The 18,652-nt window shown below is 45.1% G+C and overlaps 1 pseudogene; it reads right to left on the reverse strand.

Annotated features, from left to right (window-relative positions):
• Positions 1 to 16,750: 16,750 nt before the first annotated feature.
• LOC123181870 (putative uncharacterized protein DDB_G0272516) lies at positions 16,751 to 17,486 on the reverse strand (annotated as a pseudogene).
• Positions 17,487 to 18,652: the final 1,166 nt, after the last annotated feature.

Here is an 18,652-nt window from a genome sequence, read left to right on the forward strand (position 1 = left end):
GGAGGAGGAGGGTGGGGGTGTTAAGTGGGTCGGGCTGGTGGATCGGGGCCGTCGGATCTCGAAGGGACGGCGCGGATGGGGCGGCGGGGCGCGTTTCTTTCCTCCCCTGCAAGAAAGGGGAATGGAGGTGCTGCCTTCCGGCCCAAGATGGTCTCGTGCGGCTGACTCCTGGGTCCCGCGCGGGTGGGATGGTTGGGGCATTTCTCTCGTGTGTGGATGGTCAACTTGCGCCCGTGCACGACTAAAAAAGATTATTTATTCTTTTACAATAAGTTGACAATAATTAAAGACACAACGCTGACACTAAGCTGCTCGTGCTTGCATCCAAGTCATCACTGGGGCTGGCCTGCTTGAGCTGATGCAAAAATGAGGTGAAATGTGTGTTCGGTGTGCTGCATGATATGTGGCAGGCTAAGCTCAGATATTGTTTGGTTTGTAGCATCTAGGTTGTATGACAGATGTAGCATACACCAATATGTTGTTTGGTAGGCTGTATGATGTGGAATCTGATCTTAGTGCGTTTGTACTTGTGTGTAAATAAATAGAAGATTATTTCAAATATATTTGTTGATTCAAGTAATAAAATAATATGTTCGCATGTCTACAAGATTTAGTCAAAATATAATCACGTGTCTTGAAAATGAAAGAGATGATTTAAGTAAGAGAAACAAAATTTCAGCAACATATTGGTTGTTTGTATAAATAGTTAATATACAAATAAGCAGTTTATGGTACAAAATAGCTTTAAAAATGCGCCAAGATCATAGAGAGTGCACATAAAGCAAGTATCCATTCCAGTGCAAGTATATCTTAAAAGTTCACATATATAGAGCCACAAATCCATATGGTCATATTCAATCCAGTACATCCTAGAGTTCACGTATATTAGATAGCCAGAAATTCATATTGTCCATATTGCAGTCCAACAAAGAAACATAACATAAGGTCCATATTACATTTCCTACATCACATATCTAGGGGCATGGTTTTTCTGACCAAATACGGTAAAATATGGTCAGCTTGGTGTGAATCAGCACATATTTGCTCACACTCCATCCTTGGACGCTCCATCCTTGGGCACGGACACTCCACCGTTCAACTTGGAGAGGTGGTGAATGGCCCAACGAGTGCGACGAGTCTCCGACATATGCACAAATGAGTGGCTCCTAGCCCTGTTGGCGTTCATACTATCTGCACCATTTGCATAACTATTTTGTCTACTACTAATTCATTCATTTCCATAAGCTAGCAAAGTGTTCTAAACATATCACACATTCATGCTAATGACAGATCTGAACCTACATAAAAAGTACCCATCCATCTCAAATCCATAGGGGAAGAGGAGGTTCTGGTGATAGATCTGAACCTAAAAAGGAGAGGGGAGGCGATGGGAAAAGAATCCATTGGTGCTAGCCACAGAGAAGGCCCTCTTTCCCGTCCATGACTAGAGGAGGCCGCCGCTTCATCCATTCGCATCAGAGAAGAAGTGCAGCGCGAGCGGCAGAGAGATGGGGATGGGAGGGAGAAGAGATGGATGGGGACAGATGGGAGACAGGGAGAGGGAGGGAAGGAGGAGGGTTCTACCTCCATAGCGGCGAGGATGCCCCGGTGGCAATGTCGACGGAGGCGGCGGGGCTGCGAGATCCACTGCTGTCGCAGGAGAGGGAGGGGAGCGAGGAAAGCGACATGAACGAGTCAGGTGAGAGCGACGAGAGCAGAAACCTATCCCTTTCTCGCGTGGGTGCAGGCGCGCGTGCAGCGGCGGGTCCGGGCTCGCGGAAACGCCTGAAACCTGTGTTTCCCATGAGCCTGGCTGGGAGCCTCTTTTTGCATGCGCCGAGCCTGGCCTAGATAGATGTGCAGGCTACCAAACAATGAGAAATTTGCATGGTGGGTGCGAGCCAGGTGCGAGGCAAGGAACCAAACACGCCCTAAGGCCCTGTTTGGCAACCCTTTGCTCCTTCAGCGCGGAACGAAGCGCACGGAGTGACCTTCCAGCGACTCTGCAAATTTGAAGTGGATGTTGCTTCGCTCCAGAGCGGAGTTGGAGAGAGGGGAGAGAGTCCGAACATGCTCTAATTATCGCCTTTTATAGGGTAACCAGTAACAAGAGCATCTCCAGCCGTTGAGCCCCCCAGGAGGCATTTTTATGTCGCCGGTGCTAAAAAAAGGCTCCTGGAAGCACGGGTGGAGATGCTCTAAGGATAAGATAGACTAAGTGATGGTACAAAACTGAAGAGAACAACTAACAGACGAGCCCCGACCGCATTGCTCCCGCGAGCGACACGGGGGCAACCCTAGCGCCGCCTTCCTCCAGCCATTCCCACCTCTCCTTCCCCTCGCCGACACTGGCAGGCAAAGCCCACGGTGATGGCGTCGACATGGATTCTCTTCCTCTCTCACGTGGACCAAGGGGTGGCGCAGGGAAGCCCTTCATGGTAGGGCGCAAGATCCACGAGCGGCATCTGCAATGGTTGCGATGGCACAAGGAGGTGGTGGGCGGTGGCGGCCGTCTCTTCCATGGCCGGTGGGTACGCAAAGTGATCTTCTCCAGCGAGTTGTCGAGCTATGGGCGTGAATCTAATCCCCGTTTAGATTCGTCGTGGCGTGGCTCTTGGCTTGTAGGCGGCGCGTGAGTGGGCTGGTCAGATGTAGCTGGAGGTCCTCTGCCGGCGTTACGGCGACTGCGTATTTCTTCATGGCACAGCTCTGCCCAAATCTAGTCAGCTGCGTGGTCGGAATGGCGCGACTTCTGGTGAAAGTCGTGCCGACTTCGGTCATGGTGGACGATTGCGGTGTCTTTGACGTTGTTTCCTTGTCGAGGCATTGTCGTTACGTTTCGCGTCACCTTGCTCGGACTGCTCCGGTGTCTGGGCCCCGTGTGCTTCATGTGCTTCACGTGAGGGGACAAAGATAGTTCACTTTGGGGAAGCACAATTGTGCTTCACCACGTGCGAGCACAAGCTAGTTTACTTGAAAGCATGTGTTAGCACAGTTTGGAAGCACGTGTTAGTTCACTTTTGGAGCATATTTTTTGTCAAAAACAATCATCGAACATATCAACATGAGATCCAATTTTAGAGATCTGGACACAAGGAACACATTGGTGACTAACTGTTCATAATTTGAATGCACGGTTCAAGAGATAAATCATTTTGAAAAAATAGATCGACAAAAAACCAAAAAAAACTATCTATTTGTGACAAGTGGCACGCATGTGATGTGCCACTTGTCATCATCAGAGGAGGTGAGGGTGACATTTGTTGGAGGACCCTCTTAACTAGTGATTTTAAATAGACAGAAATATTATATTTATTCGACCCAGTGTGTAAAAGAAAGCCCACCATCAACATATATCTCTTTGAGGCCTCTTTGACTCCCACAAAGTAACATCCCCGGATAGTACCCCAATTACAATTGCTTGTTTTTTTTCATTTTTGCGTCATCATTGCATCATGCCATCATGTCTTCATGCTTTAATCCTGGAATTAAATCCTCCAAGTACTAAAAATGCTAAACTTAATTAAAATGTAACTAGATAAAATGAATATATTTTGATCTATTTTAAATTGAGGGGTTCACATGGTCATTTCTCTTTAAACCCTATAAATAAAACCTTCCAATAATTTTAGTGAGACAAAATAAAATATTCCAATTAATTTGGAATCACCAAATACAATTTCAATTTAAGCCCTCAGCTAACACTGTCATTTTATCTTTGAGGATTGACGGTTTACTTTACTTCATACTCCCTCCGTCCAAACATAAGGGCATGTTGTGATCTCCCACAAACTCCACGAATTCCATGATTCCAGCTTCCCAACCCAGCTTCTAACTCCACGCAGCGAGTCAACTCTGTTCTGCAGCGATCGCTGGAATTTCCTATTGGACGCACATTGCGTAAAAATGTCGACCCTTCGCACAGACCTACCGATGTAGCGATTACCTGGGCCGGCCCATCAACGTGTTGAAGTGTTTCCGGTTTTGGGAACCTTCTAGAGTTTCCCAACCGATTTCCCTGGTTTTGGGAACCTTCTAGAAGGTTCCTTGAACCGGTTTATCTTTATCTTTTAGCTTTTTATTTTTTTAATTTTTTCTGTTTATTTTTCTTTTCTTTTCCTCTTGCTGTTTCTTTTTTCTTTTTACGTTTTTTATTTTTCAAATAAGAGTTCATGTTTTTAAAATTGTTTGGGAACTTAAAAAATGTTCATGATTTTAAAAATTAGTTCGTTTTTTAAAAAACTCGTCGTGTTTTCAAAAAAATAAATTCAAAAAACTATTTTGCACTTTTAAAAAATTGATCAGGAATTAGAAAAATGTTTCTGTATTCAAAACTTGTTCTGAGTGTTTTTCATAAATTGTTCAGAATATTTTTTGCACGTTTACCAGAACTTTTCAAATAATGTCTGGGATTTCCAAAATTGTTCCTGTGTCAAACATTTTCTTCACGTATTCAAAAATTGATCACGTTTCAAATTTGTTTGGGATTTTCAGAATTCCTCTCCATTTCGAATTTGGTTCTAAAAATTCAAAATATGTTCTTATTTTGAAATTGTGTTCACAAATTCAAAAAATGTCCATGTTTACAAAAAAGTCCGAAAATTCACCTTTGGAATTGTTATTTTGAAAACAAGAACATGCTTCTTTCTTTTCTTTTCCTTTTCTGTTTCTTTTTTACTTTCCAATATATTCTTTTTTTAGTTGAGGTTTAAAAAATTGTTGAGAAACTTAAAGAATGTTCGTCCTGTTAAAAAATGTTAATTTTTTTAAAAACAGTTATTTTTTCAAAAATTGTTCAGAAATTCAAGTAATGTTCGCAGTTTCAAAAACTAATCCGGCATTTGAAGAAATGTTCCCATTTTTCAAAATTGTTCGGCATTTCAAAAAATGTTTATGTTTTACAAAATTGAATAAAATTAAAAAAATGTTTTTTTAGTTTTGTTCACGTATTTCAAAAGTAGTTCCAGTTTTTAAATTCGGTTCACAAATTCAAAAAATGTTCGCATTTTCCAAAAATGTTTGAATGTTTAGAAAAATGTTTTTGTTTCAATATTTTGTTCACCTTAATAAAAATGTTTTGCATTTCCAAAATTTGTTCGGGATTTTCCAATTGTTCTCAATTTAAAATTTCTGTTCTGAATCTAAAACGTTGTCCTCGTTTTCAAATTTTGCTCACCAATACAAAAAATGTTCACGTTTTCAAAGCATGTTCGGGAACTTTGAAAAATGTTCAGGTTTTCAAGAATGTGCTGTAAGTTTGAAAAAAGTTTGACTTTTAAATACATTTCTTCTATTGTCTGTTCTTAAAGCTTGGTGCTAATCATTCGCCATCTGGCTGCTTCAGGTCAAGTGGCTAGTTGCAAGCTGTTAGGCGCGCGAGGTTGCATGTTCGAGTCCTCCTAGCGCTTTTATTTTCGGGGGCTGCTACAAATCAACCGGTTGATTTGTTACAAAATTAAGCCACCCTCACAGCCATCCGATTCAGATGCTGCCAGCCACAGGATCAAGTGGCACCACGCAGCTCTCACGGCAGCATCATACAACAGCTCCCATGGGAGCACCGACGACGTCCGGCGGTGCTTCATTGCAACCTCGCCGGAGCTTCCAACGACCGACACGGCGCTTCACTTCAACCTCGCCGGAGCTTCCAACGACCGCCTAACCTCGTCAGAGCTCCAACAACCGCCGTGGCGCTTCACTGCGACCTCACGGGAGCTTCATTGCAACCTTGACGATTGCAGCACCAACACCAACAGGGCGGTGCTCCATCGTAGCACCCGGATAGCCGCCGGCGAAGCTTCATTGTAGCATCACCACCATCGCACGGTCGTGTTCCATTGCAGCACCGCTGCCCCCGTCAAAGCTCCACCGCAGCACTAGGCGGGCGCCGACGAAGCTTCACTGCAGCGCAACGCGACGGTGTCGAGGTGCGCGCGGCGAATCAGGCGGCCGCGATGGCGGATGCACGACGGTGACGGCGATGCTGCGACACAGCACGCGGTGGCGACGGAGCTCTGGCGGCCCGATGTTGCGATGCTCCTCTCCTTAGCCTCCTGTCCCGACTATAGCATGTGCAGCGAGTGGTGACTCGCCTCCGACACCGTCGTCATCTGCAGCTCCGGTGGCCACTACCACACAGCTCCGGTGGCCACACCGAACCCTCGTCCCCCCTTTGGAGCAGCGATGCCCTGCGATGGATCTTTCACATGGGTGCTGGGATTTGTGTTGGAGCTTTGCCGGAGGGAGAGAAAGTGAGTGGGAGGGTTGTTGGCACCGGCGGCATGGCCCCGAATCTGGGTTGGACGGGATTGAGGGATGAGAGAGGGAGGAGAGATGGAGCAGAGAAGAGATGGGGATGGACAGAAGCGCTCCAGGGAAGACGAGACCCTTCGGCTAAGAGATAAGGTGGCGGCAGGTGGGCTTGTGGGCCTGTGGGGCACGTGGCGTGCTATAAAGGATGTTTACGAGAGATAGAAATCAACCGATTGATTGTAGACATTTTCCTTTATTTTCTCTAGATTTTTGCGTCGTAAAGTTTAGCGTTCAACTTAATTCATTGTAGTGGGCCGGCCCAGTCGGGGATCCGCTATGCGGCACGCGCTCCATTTGCCGCAAAAAGCGGGGTATAGGAGCTCCCGCGTTCGCTGGCTTCTTTGGTCGCTAGCCCATAATGGGCCGGCTGGAACAAGACGAGTCGCCCAACCTAGGTAAATTGGCCTAAACATGAGGGAAACTGTTGGGCTTTTAACCAGTTTTTTTTCACAGGAACATCTTACTACAATTTAGAGCATTTGTGTACTGTATGGAGGGTTGATGCCGTCGGAGAGGGGGACTTGGAGGTTCAGGCAAGGTTCGTCGAGGTCAGCACCGGCGTCGAGGTTGTGTCTGGAGCCGGTGGGGGTGCTGCGTTGGGTGCCGGTGGGGATGCAGCTCTGGGGTGGTGTTTTTGAACGGGAACCGACGAGAATGGTGCTGTAGATGCCGGATCTGGCGGCGGAGGGAAGCGCCGACCGGAGAAGGGGGGAGCTGGCCCCGGCGGCGTGGGCGGCGGCAGGAGGGTTACGTCGAGAGAGAGAGGAGAGGAACTGCCTGCTCAAGCGTAATGATTTGAGGAAAAGGGATGGCCGTATGCACCAGCTATCTGAAACATTTTCTTTAGTGGGGGCAATTTGCCTGTAAATACCTGTTTCTTGTTTTTATGGAGTTGGACTGGAGGCGGGCTGAGCTTCTCGAATTCAGACTCTATGAGCTAAACCGTTTGGGACAACTTTTTTTTTTGGACAGCTTCACACGAGATAGAAGCCGGAGGAAATTAGAACAGACCCTAAGTGTCTCAACTATAGTACAACAAGATGTACTAAAGTTGAGACACTTATTTTAGTACGGAGGGAGTATTATGGTGCAACTATTTTGTCTCTTGTTTGTTGTCTCTACCTTGATCTTAGGGCAATAGGGCTCGATGGTACCTGCGACACAAAATACTGGAACAAGAGAGGTAAAACGCAGATAGGAGAGGGAGGCTATGCCGAAAGATGGTGATAATAAGGTCATTATGGTAACTGGAACCAAGTCCCTGGGGAGACTATGCAGTCATCAAACACTCTTGCATTAGTCTGGTTTATCCTTAATAACCGGGGTAACCCCCGTGAGTCAGATAGGGCAAAGGTTGGACAATCGAATCCTCGGCGCGGCGGTAGTCAGTTGTGGTGTCACAAGGACACATCTCCCACTTATGTACTAGTAAAACGCCCGTGCGTTGCTACAGGCTATACTGTATATAAATGAATCAGACAAATTATTGATATTGAAGCTTATTTCTCTCTCATACACCAACCTTAAGGTCGACATCAGGTTCCCGCGATCTAGTGTAGCAACATAAAAACTCCACCCCATGACACACCCTTATGTTTTTCTGTCGGACCCTCCCCTTCCGCTCGGTTTTCGCCGTAGTGAGACATTTCTCGCTGGAGCCCTCTCCTTTAAAACGGGATGACGCCCACCTCACCTTCGCCATCACGGCCTCTCTCCTTCACACCATACTTCCCCACGAAGGGATTGCATTTAGACGTCGAAAAAAATCGATGGCGAGGGAGTCATGGAGGAGGGGTAGAGAACGAACCGGTGAAAGCCAAAAATCTGCGTACAATGTTCGCTCTGCCTGGGTCATAGAGGAGTCCCCTGGTAGAGGAGTTTGGAGAGAAGAGGACGGCGACGTGAGGACACGTCGGGAGGATCGCAAGGAAGGCACGCTGGTAGAGGAGATCAGAGAGAAGAGGACGGCAGCGCGAGGACGTCGGGATTATCGCGAGGAGGGCAGGCGATGGGAGGATTGCGTTCACATACACGTTAATGGGCCAGCCCATGCTGTGATGTGATGATGTCAAAGGTGGGCGAAAGATAGGAGTGGTGGGATGAGGTGGAGTGAGGCGAGACTACCAACTAAGACATTAGTAGTAGAGATTACTGAGAGTTGGTATAACATACATAATCCTTATGGAAAATGTTAGGCCGAATCTTTGAGTAAGTGAATCTATCTTGTAAACTCCATTGTAGACCATGCATATACATTATTCTCCAGAAGAACTGGTGCAGATTATTTGAAGGAGCTTGATATCCCATATCCCATAGTCCTCGTGTAGTCTTGTATTGAAAGATATAGGTATGTAAGACAGTTAGCTTGGAATGAAATAGATAATTAAATGGAAAAGAGAAGAACTGAAATGAGGTAGAACTTCCAGTAGGGTCACATTTCATTACTCAGACTAACCAAAAGTTTCAGAACCGAGTTCTTGGAGCTGTTTGTCTTTGAGGTCATCATTCTTTATAATCTAAAACGTGAACATTTGGTTGGTAAAGAACATTACGTGTTAAATATGATATGTTATAGCAAGCCTAATATCAGGACCACCTCTCATGGGCACAATCAACTCCCTAAAGCCTCTTTTTTATGAGATGCATAATGCACATCACTTACCGAGGAAGATTTTAGCCTCTTCAACATAACAATCGGCAACCCTTGTCAAAGCTCACACCAAAATAACTGCACATGTAATCATTCTACACTTTGATTGATAGACTGAAAATAAGTACACAAAAGATAGGAGCTACTCACATTCAAACTTCTGCCACAAGCTCGTTGATGGTCATTGCCCCTTCAACATGTTCACACATAGTGCATCAAAAAATAATATTCCTCCAACCAGCCCGTACAGAATGCCTCAAATTGGCATGATAAAACAAATCCAGATTGCATTATTCACTGAAATTATAAAAAATGAAAACATCTCAAACCAATATGTATGTAGAACCTGAAATTATATCTTAGGTATCAAAACGACTATACAACCTTCCAAAAAGCGAAGGAGGACCATACATAATACAATACTCCTTTCCAGCGCTTTACGTCGCCCACCTCCCAATGCATCCCTGGTCATCTCCATGGCCTACATGAGGCACTTCACCTACAGCAGAATTTCGAGATAGGAATCCCTTCTTCACCTACATCAAAATTTCGAGATCCCAACACTATCAGGCTAATACAAAGATCCATGAGAAGTGTGAACGCACCAACGTCTCCGGGTATGCATGGACCGTACGGGTAACTGATTTGGGAAACGTAGGCGGCGATGCTGGCATGGCCGACGTCACATGATGCATCTATAGTGAGACCGGCGGCGGCCAGCAGCATCGTGGCGGCCCAATTCGATAAGCCCGGCGGTCGAGTACCTGGAAGGCCAGTAGCCCACGCCCACGACGTTGGCAAAGTAGCTCGGGATGGCATCGGCGAATCGCTGGGTCACCCGTGTCAGTGACCTCGAGGCGCCGTTGACGGAAGGGGAGCTTGTTTCCACTGTCGCAGATCTCCCATGCGACATCAATGGTCGATAGCATCGGTCTCTCTCGATGGACCGGATCTTTCCCTGTCGCGGTATTCGGGGGAGAGGGGGTAGGCAGTGCCAAACAACGGAGGAAGAGGCTTGACCTGGCAGGTTCTTGATCGGTTTGATAGTTCTTTTTTTCAAGGATAGCTGAATGCCCTTGCGTTGCTATGGGACATCCAATATATATATATATATATATATATATATATATATATATATATATATATATATATATTGATCAATAACCATAAGGTTATTAATTCTACTTCACAAACTTCGACAATGCATGCACATTTAATTTTCGATCAAAAAACAAAGGTAACAAACTCCTATAACAGTGGATAAAATACAAGAAATTAGTCTAACTAAAAATACCATGTCTACCTTAGAACGTCTATAATATCAATAAGAAGTCTGCTACAAAACCTACTAACAGGTGGAAAAGGGGCAGCTAGTATCTCTCCAACAAACAAAATCATACCATACAAAATAGATTGCCTGCAGTCAATAAAACAGTAGTAGGGCATCTGAACAAAAAATACATAGAGAAAATGGAACATGTCGTTTCGAAGATTACATCAATCCTGTCGATGTTAACCACATTACTGAAGATAGGCCATAATGGCCACATGACCATCTGCACTGTACTGATAACTGAACTGCGTGTCTTCATTGCTATCATTATAGATTAACATATTTAATTGTTTCAGCACAAAGGTTCCATAATGTCAGGGTAAATTCAAGAATCTTCACACGCACTTAATAGACCATGTAATAGCATGTTGAAAACTATGCAGGAAAAGCATGGTTCCGAGATACTTAAGTCTTGAGGTCAGTCCAGTCTTACCACGAAAATGAAAAGACCATATGATGTCTGGTGCAGCTCCCTATTCATCAGTAGAGAATCCTTCGATTTATTTACATGAAGATTCTTATTGGGCATGGCTGCATCAATCCGAGTATATATATCTGGATGATTGATTCCACACATGTGGAGCAGATATTGGAGATTATTAAGATTCTAGTTTATTCCAAACTTTATTTATTTTTATCCTAGTTCTAGACTTCTAATGTCTGTGAAAGAAGAAAATCTTGACCGGAACACAAAATGGCAACAATAAGAAAAAGTTATCACCGGAGCAATGCAGTTAAGAGTTCTGGATACCTTTCAGAAAGAAGTGACATATATTAGCATACTTTATCAGAACAATTCAATCTGCAAATTAGCAAACATGGACATTCCGGTGCATAGTAGTACGAAAAAAGGTGAAAAACAAGTGAACTGTGACACAATGTAACAGCTGAATCAACAAGGACATGTTAGAATGCGAACATATTGGAGATGAGAATTCCATTGACCTCTTGTTGGACTCTTCAAATTAGATCACTGATGGCACTTCCAGCAGCGAGGCTTCCCCACAGAAACACATCTTTCTGGCTATTGTAGCTCTGGAGGATTATGCCATCAGTAGATAATCTACCAGGACCTAAGGCTTCTCCATCCGGCCACGGCTGCAGCCACGTCCACATCGCCGTGGATGCTCCGCCATATCCGCCTGGACGATCGCAGGCTCTTCATCACCAACCTCTTGTTTAGCCACGATGCCATGGTGGCCACCAGGCGGCTTGAAGCCACAAACGACATGCTTGAGCACACATCGTGATGTTGGGGGCCACACCCGACAGTGACACCATGCAACGCGTCATGGCGGCGTTCATGGAGGCGTTGGCGCGATGCTAGCTCCTGGCATGGGCTGGCCTGTGCAGGGCACTGCTCCTACCTCGTGCGGCGCCCACACCACCATCGCACCCTATACCATGCAATCAAATTGGCAGATAGAGTGCAAAATAATGGAACAAAATTGACAGAAAGATGAACAATGTGCAAGTAGCAACCTCAAAATACGAGGACTACTCGTTTTGAAGTTTCAGAAGAGTTGATCTCAGAAAACTTCAATTGAACGCAAGGCCGAGTAGCAATGTACCCGGATCAGCAGCCTGATTTTTAGATGGTGTAGCTGGCAAATCTTCAAATCTAGTCCCCAAGAAGGAAATCAAGAGCAGATCATGAAGTTAATATACAGAGCTTCCAGAAATCACACATTCACCTACGTCCAAAATGAAGCCTCCACCTGCCAAATGTCCCACAGGCAGTATGTAAGGCAGCGGAATGGATGATCAAATCATAAAACACAATCTAGTATTTACCAGCGATTCAGTATCCTGCACGTCGGACTGGATCTCAGAGAGCCTCTGCTTCATCTTGTCTGCTTAGATCTCACCATGTAAGACGAAACCAACAACATCGAATAGAAATAGGCACGGGAAGAGAGGGTGGCGATCTTGGCGAAGACCTCGCAGACGCAGAGTCGCAGTACTGGCGCTCGTAGCCCTGGAACACCTCGCTGCTTATGATTGCTCCTCTTGATCGCCTTTCATGGCATGCATTAAAGATAAATGGTAGCTAACCAGACCTGGCCGCTGCCACCGCCGAGAGGAGGTTGAGTAGTCAGCTGTTTGCGTAGGTGAAAGCTGCTATGTACGTCCTTGATCCATCGCCCGCCGTCCAGGATCGACCCATGCACATGAGACAATATTGGGCGCGCATCGAAGCAGACTTCATGGCTATGTCCCGGATCCACCGCCCTCTGTCCTGCTTGACCCATCCACATGAATCAACACCGGACGCACCGGCTCGTCATCGATGCCGACGAGCTGTTTCATTGCGAGGTCAAGGGGGACCGCGGAAGGGCCGCACTGGTGCATGTGCTACGCGCTACTCGCTAGCGGCGTCAACTGGGAAGGGGCGGCTAGGGTTTGAACAGGGAGGAGGAGACACGGCTTGCGTGGATTTTTCGTTGCTTGCGTGCGTGGGTATGACGGTTTTGCTGGTTCTTTCGCCGGATCACATGGGGGTGGGACCACGTAATTAAGAAGAACGAATCACGTTTGGGGTGGAACGTACGCAGGGAAAACCAACAGCGCACGGGAGGGAGGCTAGACGAAGGGTTCGACGACGTAAGACGGGAAACGGAACACTGCGTTTCTTTTAGGTATTATAGGTAATTGCCCGTGCGTTGCTACGGGAGCATCCAATCCTATTGTTCTACTATGCATGTATATCTTTATGGCACATTCTTGTTGTTCTAACATATATCTTTAGGGCACATCAGGCCACACTGTTGACTTCTTTTTACCATTAAATAATTTCTTCCTCCTACTTTCTCAAGAGTTGCTAATGTAGATGAATTTAAGAATTTTGCATAATGTTTCCCCCAAACAAGCTATTCCGCCTACTTTATCTCACTCTAGCAGGCACTATGTATCCTAGCTTCTAACTCTCTACAAAAGATAGGAAATGGACTGTTCAAACATAACATTATTCAGAAAAGAGCAAAAGCATGATTCTCAGGAAGAATGTATAGCAAATGTTTTACTAATGCTAGTATATTGAACAAGTTCAAGTAATATGACATAAAAATAGAAATGTGCAAGCCAATTGGCGAGGGGAGCCATCTGGTAGATAGTGCACACCATCTTCTCATGTTCTGTAAAAAATTCTTTCATGCCTTCCAGCAACATCTATATCCATGCCTTGTTGCCCAACATCCTTTTCATATATGGCGTAGATCATAATATCTATATCCATCCTTTTCTAATATAGGAGAAGAGGCAAATGTTAATAGACATGCTAAAAAAAAGTTAGTTGTAGAGGTGGGAAATGCATATGCATCCTAGCTGTAGATCCACTGCAGAATATATCCTGGTATGCCAATGAAAGCAATTGTTTTCCTTCGGTGAAGATTTTGTATCCTGCACATGAGCTGCATAATATCGATGGAGCACGAACCATGTAAAGCACATTAATATTTCAAAATGTAAAAGCACTTACCACGTAGCATGGATTATTAACTCTGATTTGTTAAATAAGTACTAAACTTCCTTCTATGAGGATAAGTCATTCGTGATAAAGTGCTAACTCCACTCTAATGAGACTATTGTCAGGTTGAGAGGATACAGAAAACTGAGTTACAAGCATAGAAAAATGAAAAACAAAGCATACTATTGTTTGGACAATTGTACAGTCTGGTCATACGGTAAACTTTTCCGCTGATGTGAAATACATCAAGGTCCTTTCAGAGGAAATATTACACAATTGTCATGGTCTCATGGATCAGTGGAAGTTACTCACACAACACACCCAGATTATGGATAGCTAGAATCAAGCCATACATGAACTAAAGACGTGAAAAAAGCCTGGAATTTTGACTTCAGGTTCCATTCATGCTTTCATGTTTCCCGTGAATCTGAATCATCAGCTGTGTAGGGCAGTTTCATATGCACCTGCGATGTCAAGAAAAAATCGTTAAAGGAATAAGATAACAAAAGCTATACTGGATGGAGGCCAACCATGTTATACTCTGGAAGGAGGGTCTAATAGCTAAGGGATATTTTCAGATAATAAGTTTGGCAGTGAAAATTCCAATATCTACATAAAATGTCGTATCAAAGGATTTCATATGGAGGGAGGATTTTGAATATTGGCCTCACGGGAAATAGAGGCGTGAGGTTCTGTTCAACGTGATGGAATGGTAGGACGAACAGAAGCAGCAGCATAGCAGTGTCAGCAATACGGACAGCAGCAGCAGCGTAGCGGCAAAATTGCATCTCTCACGCAGCAACGTACATGCATCGGCGCCACAACGCACACCAGCGCGTGGTCACGCACCTTGGCTACATCGCTGCACGAAGAGCAGGCAGACCTCTACCTTGGCCAGTGACCTGCCACCCGAATCCTCTCCTTCCCACGACGGCGACCTGTCTCCCGCATCCTCTCCTCCCCCAACGGCTACCTCTCCTCTAGTCAGGGCGCCCCCCTCTCTCTCTCTCCATCACGATTGACTTGATGCACCCATGACGGATCTGGGAGGAGCGAATAAAGGAGAGGATCGAGGGAAGCTAAACAATTAAAAGGAAGGAATAGGAGAGATGTCGTCCGTGATTGGCCTGAATTAATTGTATTATGCATTAACCAAATAAGGTATTAATCCGTGAATTGATTGAATTACCAAATATTGACCGAGAGGAGAGGAAATCGCTGTAGGGTGAGAAAGGATGGACGAACGGGTGGGACGACGTAAGAGGGGAGACGGAACCTTATGGTTCTTTTAGATAAAGTAGAGATGGAGATTAATTAATAATAATTATTATTATTATTATTAGAGAATTAAGATTAGAGATTAGAGATTATTTGCTTCCTGAAAATCTATTATTTGTTTCCTAAAGCAAATTGCATTAATGAGAGAGATCCGTTGATTTGGCTAAGGTAGGAAAGAATCTATTATTTGTTTGCTAAAGAAAATTGCATTAATGGGAGAGATCCGTTGATTTGGCTAAGGTAGGAAAAATTTATTATTTGTTTCCTAAAGCAAATTGCATTAATGAGAGAGATTCGTTGATTTGGCTAAGGTAGGAAAGAATCTATTATTTGTTTGCTAAAGCAAATTGCATTATTGGGGGAGATCCATTGATTTGGCTAAGGTAGGAAAGAATCTATTATTTGTTTCCTAAAGCCAATTGCATTAATGAGAGAGATTCGTTGATTTGGCTAAGGTAGGAAAGAATTTGTTATTTGTTTGCTAAAGCAAATTGCATTAATGGGAGAGATCCGTTGATTTGGCTAAGGTAGGAAAGAATCTATTATTTGTTTCCTAAAGCAAATTGCATTAATGAGAGAGATTCGTTGATTTGGCTAAGGTAGGAAAGTTAGATCCGTGATCTTTTGTCATTAGGAAAGTGTTGAAAATAAACCGTACTGGACTACCAACTCCTCCATTAAGTTTTTTTCGCTGGTTAATTTTCGTAGGTTTTTTTGCTCGATTGTCTTGGGTGCGATCGGAGGTTGGGTCCTGGAATGCGTGAGGGTGGGTGGGGGCTTCGGTACGCGGTTTTTTCGGTTCGTGGCGGCTCAGTGTAAGGTGGGACGAGGTACCAAAAAAACCATGGGAGGTGGGACGAAAAAAAACCTGGAAGCGAGACTACCAACTGCTCCATTAGAAGTAGAGATTTGCGAAATATATTTATCAATGTTTACCAGTGCATTGTTGATCTGTAATTATTATCCCTAACGCGTGTACACAGCCACTGGAGCAACCTTAGCCTGGCCTATTTTCTTTTTATTTCTACTATCTCTGTGATAATTGTTGGTCCGAGAAACTGGGATGATTTGAGATAACCAAGGCATGCATACATTTCCTTGCCAAGATTAATTCATTTTCTGGATTCGATAAATTCTAAGGGCTCTAGAAAAGAAGTAGTCCCTCCTTCCATCTATACAGGGCCTAATACGTTTTTCAATACCGCCTTTGACTATTGACAAGATTAATACTATATGAGATTTATAATGCGAAAATTATATCATTGGAAGCTCCTTTAACATACAAATTTGACGATATGCTTTGTGTAAGTTGCTTGTCAGATATTATTGCTCTAACTTTTGGTCAAAGTTAGCCTCGAAAAACGCATTAAGCCCTATATAGTTAGAAGGAGGGAGTATGTAAATCTAGAAACAGATTGAAGGTAATCACTGGTCACAAAGGAACTACGAGGTGCACATGGCAAACGATCCGTATTGCATCACCTGAGAAGTGTATAGCTAGATGACATTGAGCAGTTATAATTCATAGATCAATCTTCATATATAATAAAACATCACACATTACAGATAACAGAATAGATGAAATAACCACATCTAGACATCCACGATGAAAACTTGTACCTAAGCTGCAAGTCGCCATTGCTGTCCAGGCCAGCATTTAGTATGTAAAACGTTCTATAGATATTTTAGGGAAATTTTATTTTAAGTAGGTAGGATGCTATATCCATGAAGTTCCAAACACGATTGGGCCCACCAAGTAATTGTCAGCCACACTGAACTTGGACAAGGACGTATGAACTGCACCAGGGAAGCCGAAATCAATCCACTAACAGATCATTAGCCAGTTACGACTTTGTTGTCCCCGGACACGACTTGGTTGCTCCCGGATACAACATTATTGTTCCCAGTTACCCTATTGTTATTGCCGGATACAGTATTGTTGCTCCCAATTACGACATGGTTGGTGTCAAGTATGACATTGCTGCTCCCAGATGTGACTGTGTTGTTGCTCCCAGAAACATTGTTGTTGTCCCAGATACAACAGTGTTGCCGCTCCCAGATACAATGTTGCCACTTCCAGATCTAACACTGTTGTTGGTCCCAGTAATGGTGTTTGGTTGTTGTTGTTGGAGTGTTCTTCTATTGCTCTTCACATACAATAGCAAGTTAGAGAAAGCAATACCTAGTGAACGATCGACAACGGTGAGGCCCTCGAGTAGTGTCAAACCCTTGGGTACCTCACCAACCAAATGAATTATTTGAGAGGTCCAAGTACCTTCCCGGCGAAGCCCCGCGGCGCTTGAAGGTCGTCAGGGTGGCACGTCGCATAGGCCGCCGGCAGGAGAAACGCCAAGAAGGCGAGCAGCAGGAAGCATTTCGCCATGGATTCAGCTGTGGCCTGTGGTATGTATACAAAAAGCAGGAACACTCAGCAAGAAACCAGTTTGGGGTGCAGGTGATTCTCAAGTGATCTTGGCAAAAACTGCTTGGGTGGTGCATCTCATCTTATGCTCGTGCATGAATGTGTGTAACCATGCGTTGCAAGTACGTAGTACTAGTCAGTGGCCACAATAGTCAGTGTGCGTGCGGAGTGCCAATTCAAACTTTATTTTCTTGCATTTTTCATGCATGAGGTGTTGTCTGTCGACTGAAGAAATTGGTGGGTGGCATGGACCATGGACCCAAGTTGGCAGCTCCTGCTCCTCAGCTTCACTGGTCCCGTCCCGTTGTCGTGGACAGGTCCGCCATAGTTCATTCATGTTTCTCGACTTTTTCTTAATAAGCCAACTAATGCAAATGACTTTCATGGCATATTTCTTGCACGCACAATAAAAGTATTAGCTTCGAGAACGAACTTTATTGTATGCGGACAAAATGATCTTCCGGTACTTCGTGAGGATGGCAAGATGCTGCGTGCATGCCTGTTCACATGGTATACAGGAGAACTTGCTGCTTGTGCATGGTGTTCTGTTTCTAGAAAAAAATGCATAACAGTGAAGGCAACAACCACAGTCCGTCCTTCATGTAATACTTGCAACAACCACAGGCCAAGGAAGTCTTGCTTGTAGCGTCTGTGGCAGCGAGAGGCGAGGTGACGATCGATGCCACAAAGCTGACAAGCCTGAGGAGCACCGCAACTAGAACAGCAAGCAACTGGGCGACTCCCTCCAGTGATGGTCGGCGCGTTGCCCCGCGAGGCCTGCGACGAGGAAGCCGGTGGTTTGCCACCTGATGCGGCCGGCTTCTGAGGTTTGCCGCGTGTGGCGGCGTTGGCGGAGGCGAAGCTGGGGGAAACACGGCGCGCCTTGATGCGCTGCTCACGCCCAAGGAGGCGCGCATAGAGCTCATGACGTGGGAGCGTATCCTCTCGAACATGGACGTTCTCAATGAGATTGTCATAATCATCATCAAGCCCGTTAAGCACAAAAGTGGTGAAGTCCTCGTCCTGAAGCGGCTGACCAACAGAGGCCAAGGTGTCGGCGAGGCTCGTCATCTTGTTGAAGTACTCCGTGATGCTGAGATCGCCAAGCTTGGTCTCACCCAGCTCGGTGCGTATAGAGTGCGCACGCGCCTGAGACTGAGAGGCGAAACTAGTGTGGAGGGCCGCCCACGC

This window comes from Triticum aestivum, chromosome 1A, assembly GCF_018294505.1.
Source record: "Triticum aestivum cultivar Chinese Spring chromosome 1A, IWGSC CS RefSeq v2.1, whole genome shotgun sequence".
NCBI lineage: Eukaryota > Viridiplantae > Streptophyta > Magnoliopsida > Poales > Poaceae > Triticum > Triticum aestivum.